This window comes from Ochotona princeps, chromosome 25, assembly GCF_030435755.1.
Source record: "Ochotona princeps isolate mOchPri1 chromosome 25, mOchPri1.hap1, whole genome shotgun sequence".
Taxonomy (NCBI): domain Eukaryota; kingdom Metazoa; phylum Chordata; class Mammalia; order Lagomorpha; family Ochotonidae; genus Ochotona; species Ochotona princeps.
In genome coordinates, this window is record NC_080856.1 from 32,830,413 (window position 1) to 32,847,393 (window position 16,981).

The 16,981-nt window shown below is 43.9% G+C and overlaps 1 pseudogene; it reads right to left on the reverse strand.

Moving 5' to 3' along the window:
* Positions 1-12,100: 12,100 nt before the first annotated feature.
* Positions 12,101-12,671, reverse strand: LOC131483367 (COP9 signalosome complex subunit 7a-like; annotated as a pseudogene).
* Positions 12,672-16,981: the final 4,310 nt, after the last annotated feature.

The following is a 16,981-nucleotide window of genomic DNA, read 5'->3' on the forward strand; positions in this document are numbered from 1 at the left end:
GCTTAAGTACTAGGGTGCTTGGGAGGCCTGGTATACCTTCTCCGAATATCATTTAACACTGACCTAAAACAGGAAGGAAAAATAGAAAATTTGGAAATGATCACACCAATTTCTCCCTAATGATCTAATACACACGCACACACACATTGAGTACAATTAAATTGCATACACACACACACACACACACACACTACACAGAAACTCAATTCATAAAAAAAAAAAAATGATTAGGTCATACTCCCCCAGTCCCACCCATCTCTTGATGTTGGAGGTGGGTGGAGCCTAGGCCTGCCTTGTTCCTAAGGTATCTGCTCCCAGTGTACTCACCAGGAAGGTTGAAGATCCTTGAGTCCAGGCAGGCCAAGGCCCAGCTCATCAAATGGTCATAGTGGCTGAACCTAGGGTCCCAAGCATGGACTCCAATCTGGCTCAGGTGCTCCCAGGAACAGCAAGTGTATGTGAGGATAGAGAAAGTATGTAGATTTCTACTAAATACCAGTTGCTCACATTTAGGAGGTGGATACAGAAACTGGATCTCAAAGTCATTTTTTATAATCTATCTTTTTAGAGACAGAGAAGTTTTATTTGCAAAGTGATCATGTGAGCAGGGGAAGAGGAGGCAAGGGGAAAGCGCTTCTAGAGAGAAAACTAGGTGGTGGTGTGCTTCTTGAAATTGGAGACACCCAGTTAGTAACTTGAATGTTGTCCCAACCCTTGGTTATTGAAGCAGGATGTATAAGTGGAAGAAATGACCCATTCCTGTGTTTTCTCCCAATTCCTGTAAATCCCATCCTTCCACCCTATTCCACAATCGTACATTTCTGTACTAAGTTAAAGAAAAGAATCACTGAGCTTTCCTGGTAACATTTGGTTCAGTGTACAACATGAGACTTCAAAAAGATTTCTGGCTCTTATACAAGAGCTATGTGGCTGGAGTTAGCAAAGAGAAGACTGCACAAGTTTTGAATTAAACTTGTGGAAATGAACTGTGGCATCCCGTGCCTCTGCACAAACATGAGCACACCCACCCACACATGTAATTAATCCCCAGTCACTGCCTACCTCCAGCTAAACCTCCAGATGGATTGTGCTTTTAGGAAGTTTTGGGTAGACATAGGAAATATAAAAGTTTAGGACTTTAAAGTCTCTAATTACCAACTGCCTTTTTCATTTTTGCTATCATATCAATTTTCATTTTAGAAGCAAGTCTCTGGGTCTTTATGTTTTGAAAACTGTTGTATTGACAGTCCCCAGAAAAGGCCAATTTTCTTCATGACTTAATACTGTCTAAGTGGATCCTGAATCCCAATCACCTGACATGGGACCAAAGTTCTGGCCTCCTTTCTCATGCTTCATGTTGGCTTATTTTCATTGGGAGAGGGATGAGAGTCCAGGCACAAAAAAAATATTCACTTTGGTTTGAGTTTTTATGCACCATCTTGGGGAGGTGTTCACATGATTCACCCCAAGGGCAAAGAGAAAGAAACTTATTCACAATAGACAATAATGTCTACCACCGCACCCAGAAAAAAGGGTGAGACCTGTGGCTTCCTTCTCCCAATGCTATGGGCTAGGCAGCCAGTTCAGTGTCACCAGCTTGATTGACACACCCCCACGCCATCTGGGATTTCCCTTCTGCCCACCTGTGACACTCACCTATCATCACCTGGAACTGAGAGGGGGTGTGGTACTGCATTTTTTTTGTAACCACTCCCCTCGCAAGCCCCCATAAAGGCCCATGATAGGGAGAGGCTCTCACTCTTGGTCACATGTTTCTGAAGAATCTAGATGTTTTCTGCTTTTGTGATTCTGCCTTAATTGTTTGTCGGGGAGCTGTGTGAACTCCTGGCCGGACAGTCTATGTTACAGCCACCCAGCAGGACACCTGGCAGGTCACATAGGTAGACCACTCCTCAGGAAGGAGGTCCCTGGTGTTTGATAAGAATCATCACCCTATCCACCCAGCTGCTAATATCTGGCAGCTAGGTGAGTTTGGGAGGGGTTCGGGCCTTGGGATTCGGGGGCAACTGCCGCTCCTCACAGTGTGGCGGCTGTGGGGAGTGCCCCTGCCGGGTCGGACCCAATGCTGGGGGCTCACGCCAAAGACACTGCCGCAAGGCAGTGAACGAGTCCTCGGCCTCAACCAGGACCCAAAAGAGCTCATTCCTCGGGTAAGTGCTCCATGAGGGAACTTGGGAACTGGCTTAAAATTCCTAGCTCCACCCAGCTGCTAATATCTGGCAGCTAGGTGAGTTTGGGAGGGGTTCGGGCCTTGGGATTCGGGGGCAACTGCCGCTCCTCACAGTGTGGCGGCTGTGGGGGGTGCCCCTGCCGGGTCGGACCCAATGCTGGGGGCTCACGCCAAAGACACTGCCGCAAGGCAGTGAACGAGTCCTCGGCCTCACCCAGGGGGGCCAGTGCACCATGTGGTGCCAGGCTTTGCCTGCTGGCTGCCCGGCCGGGAGGCTCTGGGGTAATGGATGTCCGAATTGCTGCTTAGATAGCTCTATGGTGACCCCACTGTTTCTGGGTTCTGAGTCAATCCTAAAGATTCCCAACGCCAGTAACTCTTCTTTTGGAGAACTTCTAATCACTCAATAATGCTGAGCTTTGAACACCTATAATGCAAAAGATAAACCCCGGATTGTCTAGCAGGATATTTTTTTGCCTGACATGATGTTGGTTCAGGAGACTGGTCACATTAGGCAGGTCCATAATTTTAACTAGCACTCTAGAACCTTATACTGGGGTGGACTCTGTGCAGGATGTGTGGGCCACACCCTGTAGAAAGTTTGGCCCCACTGGTAAACCTAAATTTTAGGTGGTTATGGACTAAGCTAGGTGTGACCAAGGAGCCTGCCATCAATCACAGGTAAAGGGATCCACCATAGACTGGACTGGGCAAGGCAGCAGCACCCAAATGTGCATCCTGAATAGGCTGTGGGGTGGGCCGGGCTGCAACATTCACCAGCTCATACAAGGCCAAATGGGAGGCCAGAGTACACCGGGCACTGGCCTAAAAACCAATGGCATGTATGTAAACTGGGTTTGGGAGTGGATCAAGTGGAGGTACTTGGGAAGCTCCCCTGGCGAGTCATAGCTCTCGCTGGTGAACATGCCGTCCAAATCTGGGGGTCAGACTAGCAGGGCATAGTAGCTCCAAAATGTGTAACTTGGTAATGGACCGTAATGTACTGGGCAGGACTGAACAAACCTTTGTTTACAAGCAAACTAGAAACCAGCATGGAACACAGGTCATACCGAGCTAGGCTCTTGCACCTACTGGTCCCCAGAGCAACCACGGGCAGGTGCATGATTTACAGCTAGGAACAAGCCCAATCGGGGAGGTAACGGGACACCCTAACTAGGTTGAGGTTCCCACCAAGGGGCGTATGTGCTAGAATTGGAGCTGCGTTCTATCTAGGAAACAGTTGCAGTCACCCGAGGCACTAGTGTGGGCTGGGACTGGATGCACCAGGCCAGTTCAGATCCCAACACCATCTGGTGGCATGGAGAACCAGGGGGTAGATGTGGGACTGACTAGGCTGGGTCTCAACCCCCTACTGAGCCATGCGTGAGCTGTACGTGGGTATGGACGAGCCATGGCTGGGCTGAAACATCCAACAACAAGAACCAGAATGGGGTGAAAGCCAGCCAGGAAAAGCCACTGTTCCTGCTAGGACAGGAGGTGAACTGAGTTGGGTTGGCTCAAGGACCCCCTGGCATGCGCAAAACCTGCCTTTGGGAGGGGATCTGATGGAGGAGCCTGGGCAACTCCTCTGGCAGGACACAGTCCCTGCAGGTAAGCGCAAGAAGCATGATAGGAAACAGTCCAGAATAGGCCATGGAAAGTTTCCCACTGGCACACATTCAGCATGGGTCAGGAGCAGACCAGGCTGAATCAGTCCGTATCACCCACTGGCAAATCCGATCACCAGATCAGAGTGTGGGATGAGCAGGGTTTGGTCGCGACAAAACCAGTACACATTATGGAATGCCAGGGCGTGGTTGCCTGTACTGGATATGAATGCAGCACCCAACCAGCACAGGTGAGATCCAGGAAGGAAGGGAGGGGCAGAACTGGCGGGGGAGATTAAGGGGCTGGTTCCCTCGCCGGACAGCTACTCCCAATGGAGAGCGTGGGCTGGGATAGAGACAGACTAGACTATGCAAGGCTACAACACCTGTGCGCTGCATGTGGACTAGATCAGGGAAAAGCCAGGCTGGGCTGATTATTCCTGCGGGTGCAAACATAAATTAGAGTGGGTGAGGGATGTTTGGGCATAGCCGCAGAAGCTGGCACTGGGGACTAATTCTGTCAAGTCAAATCACAGAACCACCTAAAGAGTGCATAAACCGGGACAGAGAGACCTGGGAGGGAAAAAGTGGGTTCCCCCTTCTTGGGTCACTATTCCCGTGGGAGGGCATGAAGACTGGGACGGGGGCTGGGATGGCTAGATAGAGAGGCACTCAACAACACCCGTGAGGGCTGGATGGTTGAGTTGGTTAGATAGAACTAAGCTTTAATACCCATTGACACGTAAAAGAGCCAAATGGGATGGGGGACAGACTGGTCTTCTGCTACACATATTGGCAAACCAGGGTAGGGGGCGGGCCTGGTGGGGGTTATTGTGGGTCACCCCGACTAGGCTGCAGCTCCCACTGGTTTGTGTGAGGGCCGAGTACGTGCTGGGCAGAACCAGACTGGACTGCAACACCCATTGGTTCCACTGCAACTCGACTGAAAACAGAACCAACCCAGCAATTGCAACCACCAGCTGATCGTGGTGATGGACTGTGCCGGGCCCTGTGCTTGCTAGAGCATACAAGAAACTAGTCTGGGAATACCTCAAAGTTTCTTTGGAGATCTCCCCAATCGAACTGCTGGACTCAGAACTCTAATCAAGAAAAGACAGAAGACAGAGCAGATCAATCATTCATCTCAGCTATATGTTGGCAGCGAAATATGGGGCAAATGGAGACTTTATGATGGACCATATCATTCAGTGGACGACCTCATCGAGCGAAACTGGCAGCGATTCATAACCGGAGAACTATTAACACCACTCGGGCACATATCTCAGAGCATGCCCCACATCCGGGACTCGGGGTGGGCGGGAAACCGGGTGGGGCTTCCCCCTCAATATCCCCCTTTACCTCAGATACATGATGGAAACAATATGGACATAATAGTATTACCCACTTCCCTATCCCCCTGAACCTTTTTTTTTTTCTTTTCTTTTTCTTTCTTTAACTGTAATTAACTATGTAAAGATTGTCAACAACACAATAAAATAGATTATAAAAAAAAAAAAAAAAAAAAAAAAGAGTCATCACCCTATAGCCCATCCATTTCTACCTTTTGAAAGTTGCTTGCTTCCAACCTACCATTACAAACCTGTCAACTTGCTCATTTTGAAAGTTAACAGCTAAAACTTACCAATCATAACTGTATAATTATATGGAATTGTCCTTGCATGGGTTGGGGGGCAGAACAGGCTGAATCAGTTCACATCATACACTGGCAAATCCAAGCACCAGAACAGAGTGTGGGTCGAGCCAGAATTGGTTGCAACAAAAACAGTACACATTACGGAATGCCAAGGTGAGGTGATGTATGCCAGATGTGAACACAGCATCCAACCAGCATACATGAGAACCAGGAAGGGAGGGGCGGAGCCGGCAGGGGGAATATGTGAGTGGGGGTTTCCCTAGCTGGACAGCTACTCCTACTGGAGATCATGAGCTGGGATGAGGACAGATCAGACAAGGCAGGGCTACAACACCTGTGGGCCTCATGTAGACTAGATCAGAGAAAGTCTAGGCTGGGCGGATTATTCCTGCTGGTGTACACTACATCACAATGCTTGAGGGTTGTTTGGGCTTAGCCGCAACATCAGCTGGCAGAAGCTGGCACTGGGTGCCAATTCTGTCAAGTTGAACCACGGAACCACGTGGAGAGTGCATAATCCGGAAGAGGGCGTGGGCTGGTAAGGAAATAGTGGGATCCTCCCTCTTGGGTTACCACTAACACAGGAAGGCACAGAAACAAGGATAGGAGCAGGGGTGGCTAGACGGAAAGGCACCCAACAACATACATGAGGGCTGGATAGTGGAGCTGGTTAGATGGAACTAAGCTTTAATACCCCACTGACAATCATGAGAGCTGAATGGGATGTGGTACAGACTGGACTAGTCTGCTACACATACTGGCAAACCAGGATAGGGGGGCAGGCTTAGTGGGGGTTACTGACTAGGCTGCACCTCCCACTGGTTTGTGTGAGGGCTGAGTATGAAGTGGGAAGGATTCAGCCTAGACTGCAGCACCCATTGGTTCCAGTAGAAGACAGGGTTGGAAACAAAACCAACCCAGCAATTGCAACCTTAAGCTGATTGGGGTTATGGACTGTGCTGGGCCCTGTGCTTGCTAGTATACACAAGAATCTGGTCTGGGAACACGTCAGACAAAGTTTCTTTGGGGATTCCTCAGTCGAAATGCAGACTCAGAACCCTAACCATGAAAAGACAAGAGGACAGAACAAGTCAATCAACCACCTTAGCTATACGTTGCCAGTGAAAAACTGGGCAAATGGAGCCTCTATGAAGGACTGTGTCAATCAGTGGTTTCTTCAACGACCTCATCGTGCTTGGAGTGGCGAGACTGGCAGCAATTCATACCTGTTGAACTACCAAAACCACGTGAGCAAGACCCTTGGAGCATGCCCCACATAAGGGACCTTGGATGGGTGGGAGACTGGGTGGGCTTCTCCCATAAACTCTCCTTTTACCTCAGATATATGAAGGAAACAATATGGAAATAATAGTCTTTCCCATTTTCCAGTAACCCTGGAACTTTTTAACCCTAATTAACTATGTAACGATTGTCAAAAATACAATAAAAAAATGGGAAAAGAAAAAAAATTGTATTTATATTTACTGGAAATTTAGATATACAGAGAGGATGTGAGACACACAGGAAGATCTTCCATGTGATGATACACTTCCCAAAAATTTGTAACTTTCAGAGCTCAGCAGCTTTAAAGCCAAGAACCAGGAGCTTTTTCCAGGTCTCGTACGCAGCTGTATAGTCACAAGCCTGTGGGGTGTCCTCAACAGTTTTCCCAGGCCAAAGGCTGCTGAGGTCCATGCAGTTCGCGTGAAAGACACGAAGTTGTGAAGAGAACTTTTCCATTGAAGGCAAGGCTGCAAGGAATTTCCTGTGTCTACAACCACCTGAATAGCAGTTCCACCTCCCTTTGTATACATAATCGACAACCCCACAGAGATTTCTGTAATCTATTTAGGCATTGTCAGCCACTGTGGAGTTGCTTTTTACGATCAATGTGAGCTTGGAGGATGATGTTGGTGATAACGTCTTAGCAAATGGGCCTTTAACTATTCCTGTTCTCTCAGCTGCCCCACTCATCATGATAATCAAGGGTGTCAAGTCCCTACATGTAGCAGGAACCTATGCTTAGTGTTGTCCTCCCACATTGACCATACTCTAATCAAGGATGTTAAGTCCCTAGATGTAGTGGAAATCTATTCTTTCCCTCTTTCACTAATCTTTAGGTCCCTCATTCCGTGATACACTTCCTCGATTAACTGATTCAAGAGTAAGTTGTAGAATCAGGATTGTAATAGAAATGAGTTACTGATTGACATGTACCATCTATTGAGAACTTCTTGACCACAGGATTAGGGCGGCTGATATCCTGCCTCAAGGCGAAACAATTGGCAGAAGTATCCTTAGCAATGCCCCCTTGACCAGGTGTGAAAAGTGGATGCCAGAGTTTGTCAAGGCTTCTATATTAAAAAAGAGGACAGTTTTTTAAATTGTCCATTATGATCCTGAAACTGTAGTGGTCCATTTATTTTCTATGCCTACTCCAAGTACCCTTCTCAAGTTCTGAACTTCACTTGAGCTGGACTCCAGCAACGGCCAGAGAGCTGGCTGTTAGGTGGAGCTGCCAGGGGCACAAACAAGTGTCCATATATGATCCCAGGGCATGCAAAGCGAAGGACAGCCACTAGGCTACCATGCCATGCTCTTGGGTTTGATCTTTACAAATGACTTATGTGGGCCTTTGCATGACCCCCTGTACATTTCATACATGAGTTGAGAAAAAGCCAGTTTCTTCAACTTTGTCACTCATGTGGCTGCCTAACTCTGAGAGGTGAACAGCCATAGAATGGCCAGTGCAGATTTGAAGCTGTGTAGTAGCAGCTATTTCCTTGCTGGTTAAGAGACAACCAATACAATGGGAAGTGTCTTACTCACAGGTTCCTGTCCATACAAGGAATGCTCAGGGGACACTTAGAAATTTAAGACCCTTCTGAAAACTTTTGCTGTCTCCATTCAAGAGGCACACCATCTCCTGGCTCTCTCCCAAGAAATGCTATTTGATTCCCTCTGCTTTCTACATTCACCTGGTCACTTTGCAAATAAAACTACTGTCTGAAAATGGGAAAAAAAAGTAGAAAGAAAGAATGAAATCCTATTTCTCAAGTCTCATTTTTATACAATTTCCCCTTCATATTGTGCTGCAATGATGGCCAGAGCTAATGCTAAGCATCTTTGTGGCAATGCAGCTCTCTTTTCAGTTATTACATAAATTTTGTGATTCAAACTTGCCTGAAGATTATTTCTTGACCTTTCTGATTAGCTCCAAACAGCTCATTCTTTCCATGGGAATCTGAAATGAGGAAAAGAGTAACCATATCTATGAATCACATCTAAATGTTTGTTTTCAAATGTTCCAGTGAAGCCAATGAGATTTGTTGCCAATCTAGATAGAGCACATTTGAATATTAGTGAAATGTGGATATTTATGAGCATTTTTAAATAGGCATTACATCTCATCTATTAATGCCTTAACATAATACCTATTTTTTAAAATAAAAATTTCAATTATGTGAGATTGCATAATTAGCTTAAAGTGTGATATGACAGAAAAAATATGGTATAAAAATTCAAAACAATGCTTCGGGTATCTTAACCCTATCTCATCACTAGTTTGTCTTTTCCTGGCTACTTTGCTTCAAAAACAACTTCCTGAAAATGTATCTAGGGAGGTGGCAGATGTGATTCAAGTGTTTGGGATTATGAAAAGACCCATATATACTTCTAGATTTTTGGTGACAGGCTAGCAAATTGCTAGAATAAAACTATACATGGAGACTATAGAATGCTTGTGTCTCACCAGCTGTCCTTCTGAAAGAAATTCACAGTAAAAATCAAATATAATTCCAGTCAAGATTTACTGAGCTATGTATCAATTCCCATGCCAATTATGTGCTGAACTACCTGGAAGTCTCTGCTTCACAGGTTTCTCCACTGTCCATGGTGCTGATTCTTGCTCCAACTCGAAGATCATATTAGGCTTTGTCATGGAGTACCCTGTGAATGGAGAATGATGCAGATTTTCCAAAGTCACCATTAGTCCTACCAACTACTATACTTTACAAACTCTTCTTTCATTTGTCATCTGTACAGAAGTATTCTGTTTGGGTATGACAGAGTTTCACTCACCCAAGGACAGCAGATTGTGATAGGTCTCAAGCATCACCTCCCTGTACAGGGTCCTCTGAGCATTGTCCATTGTCTGCCATTCTTCCTGGGTAAAGTCCACAGCCACATCTTCAAATGACACCAACACCTGTAACGCCATATGTCTCCTCACTTCTGGATCATTAAATAGAAACACTGACAGTACATTCTCTATATTTAATTTGCAACTTCTATGAATGTAGTTTAATTTACAATTGATACAGCATCACAGAGTAACAGTTAAATGAAAATATCTTGTGCTGTGTTACTTTTGCATTTTCAATATTACAACAGAATATTCCTTATTCTCATAAAGGTTGTTTTCTGTAAAGATTCTCATTCTAATGAACTGTTGAAGGCATTGCTAGAATAGCTCTCCAAGTAGAAGATATGACTCTGTCTGTTATTGCCACTCTGACTTTCAACTAAATTAACATAAATAATCATATTGACACTGAGCCAAAATATTAACTCAGAAGCTATGTTACTAAGCTGAGTTTAATTCTTCCATGTGTGTGTTCAATTTGCATCATCTATGAAAGCAGTTTAATTTACAATGTAAATGGCAAATAAGGTAAAAACAAAATAAAGCCTTTTGTTCTGTATTACTTTTGCAATTCTAAAGCTACAATTCCATTATTATCCTGCATCAGATTGTTTTCTATAATGAGCATAAAATGAGTTCATTATGCAATCTTTAGATACACACGAGCTAAATAACATGCTAAATTAGATAATTAAGATATATGCTTAATATTGCACAAGATAATGAGAAGATTTTTGAGTAGCTTACTAATGATATCCTCAAACATACTGAGTTACTTAAAAATATAAAGCAATAATAAACTTCAATTCACTTAAAGTGAAATAATGAAATACTGAAAACATTTTTAATCTGTACTTGCATGAGTAAATATTTCCTACAGTGTATTTTGCAATTAAATATCAATAATATATGATCATATATATCAGTAATACATGTCATATATGTACATACACAAAAGTTTAAAAAATATAGAATACATATGCATGTAATTCCACTGTATAAATATATAAAACAATATATATTTTTTCACTTTTAAGTATGCACATATTAAAACTCTCTAGTTTGTTTTTGATTTATTTTTTATGGAATAACATAATTAAATGGAAGCTTTAATTTCTGCATAGTAAACTATAGCTTAGGAGGGAAACTAATGATAGTCTCTTTTTTTTTAATTTTATTTTAAATTCATTAATTACATTGTATTATGTGACACAGTTTCATAGATACCTGGATTCTCCCCACCCCTCCGCAAACCCTCCCACCATGGTGGATTCCTCCACCTTGTTGCATAACCACAGTTCAAGTTCAGTTGAGATTCCCCCATTGCAAGCATATACTAACCATAGAGTCCAGCATCTTATTGTCCAGTCAAGTTCAACGGCTTCTTAGGTATACCCTCTCTGGTCTGACGACAGAACCAGCAGAGTATCATCCCGATCAATTAAAAGCTTCAACATACCATCAGCAAAAATTTACATCATTATGGAATTAATTGACATAGTAATGAGCAACCAATATGGTAAAAATAAATGCGAGTTCTTATAGTAAACTACAGCTTAGGGGGGAAACAAATGATAGTCTCTTAAACAACTATCTTCTTCTGACAATTAGTTGGTATCAGCCAGTCATAGCCTGCCAGCTGAACAGAAAATTTACATATAACACAAATGTCATGCTGTAACAAACCTAATCCTTTTTTTTTGTTTGTTTGTTTTGGAAGGTCTTTAGCATTAAGCAATTATCTGGGTTTTTCTTTTATTTCAGTTATTTATTTACTACTTTTTTTTAAAGATTTATTCATTTTATTACAAAGTCAGATATATAGAGGAGGAGAGACAGAGAGGAAGATCTTCTGTCCAATGATTCATTCCCCAAGTGAGCTACAACGGCTGGTGCTGCGCCGATCCAATGCCAGGAACCTGAAACCTCCTCTGGGTCTCCCATGCAGGTGCAGGCTCCCAATGCGTTGGGCCGTCCTCAACTGCTTTCCCAGGCCACAAGCAGGGAGCTGGATGTTAAGTGGAGCTGCCGGGATTAGAACCGGTGCCCATATGGGATCCCAGGGCATTCAAGGCGAGGACTTTAGCCACTAGGCCACGGTGCCAGACCCTATTTACTACTTTTAACATTAAAATAGAGCTAATGTAACTGATATATATAATTTTCATTAAATGTATTCATTAATTACATTGTGTTGTAATTTCATAGGAATTGGGATTCTCCCCCCACTTCCCCACACCCTCCCCCCTTGGTGGGTTCCACCACCCTGTTGCGTAACCATAGTTCAAGTTCAGTTGAGATTCCCTCTTAGGAAGCATATGCCAAGCATAGAGTCCAGCATCTTATAGTCCAGTCAAGTCCAACTACTTATTGGGGAGACCCTATCTGGTCTAATGGCAGAGCCAGCAGAGTAGCATCCCGATCAAATAAAAGCACTAACATATTATCAGCAACACTTAACATCGGTATGGAATTAATTGACATAGTATTGAGCAGCCAACATGTTAACTGAGGTCCTGGCATTGGATGTCCCGCCCGATGCTGTAATCTACCTCCAGGCGCTGGTTGCGCTGGTCCAGGGAGCCGCGAAGCACGTAGGCATACACGGCCTCAATCACCAGGTCTTCCAGTTGCCGCACGTTGCACAGGGCCAGGGCTTCGAGCAGCACTGTGTATGGGATGCACTTGACTTTAGCAGCCAGGCTGACCACTGAGAGGTGTCGAAGCTTATTCTTCTGTGCCTCCGTGAGTGGGGGCAGGTTGCGGGTCAACATAGGTCCCGTAGGTGAACACCGTAAGCAGCCGGAAGGTGGAGGCAAAGTTGGTGTCTGCGAGCTCTCTGACATTAGGCATATCCAGCAGTTCCCCAAACACGTAGACACCGGGGGCCTCTAACACCTGGTGAATGAGTGTGGCCAGCGCCGCACCCTTAGCCGACTTGGCGAGCAGCAAAAACTGTTTCTGGTTCTGCCCCTTCACCTTCACCTTGGCAGTCATGGCTGAGCTGCAGGGGTGGGCAGGGGGCACGGGAACCTGGGCTCAAGGATATCTAGAGCTGCAAGCAAAGAGGATGTGACACTAGAGGCACCCCGGGCGCTGCAAAGAGGGGCTGGAGCCCAGCTCAGCTAGGATTTTGTAGAGAAGCTTAGCATCAGTGTTCATTGGGGAGATCTGTCTGTAGTTTTCCTTCTCTGTTAATTCTCTATCCGGTTTTTGGGATTAAAGTGATGTTGGCTTCATAGAATGAGTTTGGAAGGGTTGCTTCCTTTTCTATTATTTTGAAGAGCTTGTAGAGGATTGGAGTTAGCTCTGTTTGGAATGTTTTGTAGAATTCTGTGGTGAAGACATCTGGGCCTGGGCTTTTCTTTGTTGGGAGATCTTTAATCACTGACTCTATCTCTGCTTTGGTTATGGGTTTGTTGAGGTCTTCTGTTGCCTCTGAGGTAAGCCTTGGTAAGTGGTGGATGTCTAGGTACCTTTCCATTTCCTGGTGGTTTTCTGATTTGTTAGAGTACAGTTCCTTGTAGTAAATTTTAACTATTTCCTTAGGGTTGCAGTGTCTGTTATTATGTTGCCTTTTTCATCTTTGATGCTGCTAATTCTTGCTTTCTCTTGTTTTTTTCTTTGTCAGTTAGGCCAGTGGGGTGTTTATTTTATTTATCTTCTCAAGAAACCAGCTTTTTGAATCATTGATTTTGCATATAGTTTTTTATTTCTATTTGGTTTATCTCATCCTTCGTTTTGATAATTTCTTGTTTCCTATTGTTTGTGGGGTCATTTTGCTGCTGTTTTTCCATTTCCTGGAGGTGTGTGCTTAATTCCAGTATTTGGTGCCTCTCTTGGGCCTTGACATGAGCACCAATTGCAATGAATTTACCACATAACACTGCTTTAGTGGTGTCCCACAAGTTTTGGAATGTTGTATCCAAGTTTTCATTGGTTTCCATAATTTTTTTTTTTATCTCTTCTTTAATTTCTTCTTGAACCCATTCTTTCTTTAATAGCATATTGCTCAACCTCAAAGAGTTTATATATTTTCTGGGACAATTTGAATTGTTGATTTCCAATTTCATTCCATGGTGGTCTGAGAAGGTGCATGGTATGATTCTAGTTTTTTTGAAGTTAGTTAGACTTGGTTTGTGTCCTATCATGTAGTCTATCTTGGAGAAGGTTCCATGCTCTGTTGACAAAAAATGTAAAACCTGCGGCCTAGGAAAATAAAGTTCTATAAATGTCTACTAAGTCCAGTTGTTCTATTGTTTGTGTGAGTTCTGTAGTTTTTCTGTTGAGCTTTTGTCTCGTTGATTTGTCTATTGGTGTTAATGGGTGTTCACATACGGCTGGAATATTGTATGTTCATCTGTATCTCCCTTAAAGTCTGTATGTGATTGCTTCAGCTATCTAGGTGCATCTGAATTTGGGGCATACTTATTAAGGATGGTAATCACTTCTTTTCAACAATATCAAATGCCCTTCCATGTCCTTTTTGATGTTTGTCAGATTGAAGTCTGTATCATCTGAAATCAGGACCACTACACCAGCCTTTTTTTCTCGTCCACTGGTGTGAAATAACTTTTTTAATCCCTTCAGTATTTTTTACCCTTTCTTCCAATAAATAATAGCCATTCTGACAGGGTTGTGATGCCTCGTTGTGATGTTGATTTACATTTCCCAAATGGCTACATTTTGAGGACAATCTGCTGAAGTCCTTTGATCATTTCTTTACCCAACAGAGAATGTTTAGGTTGTTAAGGTAACATGGAGCTTGAAACATAAAAGTTGCCAATTTGAACAACACATGGAACTTCCTGTGTCCTGATATTTGACAAATTATTAAGAGTGATATAGAGGGCTCAGCGTGGTGGCCTAGCAGCTAAACTCCTTGCCTTGATAGAACCAGGATCCCATAAGGCAACCAGTTCTAATCAACACAGCTCCACTTCCCTTCCAGCTCCCTGCTTGCGGCCAGAGAAAGCAGTCGAGGATGGCCCAAAGCTTGGGCAACCTGAACCCACATGGGAGACCTGGAGGAATCTGCTGGTTCCTGGCTCTGGATCGGCACAGTTCCAGCTGTTGCTGTCACTTGGGCAATGAATCATCAGATTGAAGATGTTCCTCACTGTCTCCTCTCCTCTCTGTATATTTGACTTTGTAATAAAAACAAAAACAAAAATAAATCTTGAAAAAAAAAGGGGATAGAGAAACGCTAACAATCCTAAAAGCTTATAATACAAGTACAATCTCTTTATCAAAAAACAAAAACCAAAAAAACCTAATATTTCTTAATGAAACATGGCTTATACTTAGATTTGGAAGTTTTTGTTTCCCTGTTTTTAGAATCATTTATTTATTTGAAAACAAGAGATAGAGAAATTGGAAAAGGGGCCTGGCACAATAGCCTAGGGGTGAAAGCCCTCACAATGCATGCACCGGGATGCCATAGAGTGCCAGTGTGTGTTCTGGCTAATCCGCTTCCTAGTCAGCACACTGTCTGTGGTGTGGGAATGAGTTAAAGGACAGCCAAAAGCCTTGGGACCCTGAACCTGTGTCCTAGGTCAAGAAGAACCTCCAGGCTTCTGATCAGATCAGGAGAATCTTTGTGCCCTCTTCTTTCTGTATATCTGCCTCTCAAGAAAATATATGCATATATGTGAATTTTCAATGTTTATTGTGAATGATGTTTACATAGGTAATCAGGGTGGAAAGGTTCAAGAGTTAGGGAAAAGTTGATGTGATCATTGTTTCCAAGTTTTCTATTTCTTCTTCCTAAGGAACTGGCTCATATTCTGATTGTTCATTTCCCATCTAGCTCCCTGCTTGTGGCCTCAGAAAGCATTAGACTAGGAGGCCCAAAGCCACGGCCCAAAGCACCTGAGTGGGAATCCTGGAAGAAGTTCCTGGCTTCAGATTGGCTCAGCTCTGGCAGCTCCGGCCATTGCAGCCACTTTGGGATTATACTAGGGGATGGAAGATCTGTCTCTCCTTCTTCGTGTAAATCTGACTTTCCAATCAATGTAAAGGAGAAAACATATTTAGCAAATTGTACCTTAACAATGGCATTATACTTTTATTTGTAGTCATCAAGATTTCACTCTTCTTCACACATTACAGCACATTCAGTGTGGGCTGGGTTTAAGAATTGTTAGACCAATACTAAACATAGTTGGGACACTAAAAACGTTATTAAGCTCAACGCATGGTAGTTACAGGACAATCTTCCTTTAATTTGTGCATCAGTCACAAATTAAATAATCAATATTACAATATAAGTATGACTGTCAACTCAAATGCTACCTGGTGGGTATTACTAACAGCCTACCTGCCTATGACCTGAGGCATGGCTTAGAGCCGTGTTTGCAGTACTTGACCTGTGACATGACTGGAGGTTCTAAAGGGACAGACATACCTTCTAGCCAATTACAGTGTTATTGTTGTGTGGGAGGGCTGTCTGGGACTGCCCTTCTGCTATCTCTCTTCCTAGTGAGTTGTGCTCACTTTACAATAAATGGACATGCTCCCTCAGACTATCCCCGGTGGTTCTTGCAGCGCAAGAACACTGACACAGCATCCCTTTGGTGGTTTTGGGCATGTTGGCAGGAAAATCCTGAGACTCAAAAGCAATAAAAACAGATACCAAAATGGACAAAGAACTAAAAATATTTCTACAAAGAAGATAATCAAATGGCTAATTAATTTGCACAAAAAAGATTTTCAGCATGATTGATCATTAAGTGAATGAAAATGGCAACCACAATGATATGCCACTTTATCCATTGCAACGTCCTTCATTAAAGCAATCCAAGCAAGGATGGCTCAAGCTGCCTTCAAGCAGCCAGGCGCTGTTCTTTCCTTCCCTCAACTAGACTAAAGTGGCCAGTGGGGCTAGGGTTCTGTTTGCGCACAGGCCAAGGCCACAATGGCTCAAGCTGCCTTTAAGCAGCCAGACCGTGCTGTGCATTCACCTCAGCCAAAATTGGCCATTGTGGTCCAGGATCCAGTTTGGCACTTAGCCCAGGCCCGAATGGCTCAAGCTGCCTTCAAGTAGCCAGGCTGGGTTATGCCTTTCCCACCACCAGCCAAGAGGTGACACTTGGCACAAACTCACGTTTACACTCTCAGCAAAGGCCAGGATGTCTGAAGCTGCATTCAAGCAGCTAGGCTGGTCTGCTTGATTCCAGCAGCAGGATTTGTGGATTGCTCAGGAGAAGGGTAAGGGGGATGTGTGGGAGGCAGGACCACTGAAGGAGTATGTTGCAGCTGAAGAATGACTTCTGGAGGACTTCTACTGACAAAAGTCACTTAATTTGCAGGTAAATGAGGGGGCTAACACCTAGTGGTTTAGAAGCTATAACTGAGGAAATGTCTGGGTCAGATGAGTACACATG